A 438-nucleotide genomic window follows, 5' to 3' on the forward strand; every position below is an offset into this window, starting at 1 on the left:
ATCTTAAAGGGTTAAAACGGCATTTTCATTTCATCTGGACTTTATAAGGTTTTTGTACCAAGCATAATGTAAAAGTATGGTTTTCTGAAAATGATATCATAAGGTTTAGTATAATTACATTTAATACATTAATAAAACCAATCATAGGTCTAAACATTTGCTAAATTTGTCTGAATTACAAAAAGTGGCATTAAGATCTCTTTGGGAGCCGAAAGAGCTCGTCATTGCTGAGAGATGATCTGGCTCACTAAAACCAGAATTCCCATCACTACTGTACTCCTCTGACAATAGTTTCAATCGAAATAACACCCTGTCTAACAAAATGCCTCATAGCTAACAATTATACTGTGCAACAATAATCTCCGTTATCTAATTCACCACATTCACTCCCAAACTTTAGACGGCCAGGCAGACAGACCAATAGATAGATAGATAGAT

This window comes from Morone saxatilis, unplaced genomic scaffold (genome assembly GCF_004916995.1).
Source record: "Morone saxatilis isolate NCDOM2014 unplaced genomic scaffold, NCSU_SB_2.0 Contig17, whole genome shotgun sequence".
NCBI classification, from domain to species: domain Eukaryota; kingdom Metazoa; phylum Chordata; class Actinopteri; family Moronidae; genus Morone; species Morone saxatilis.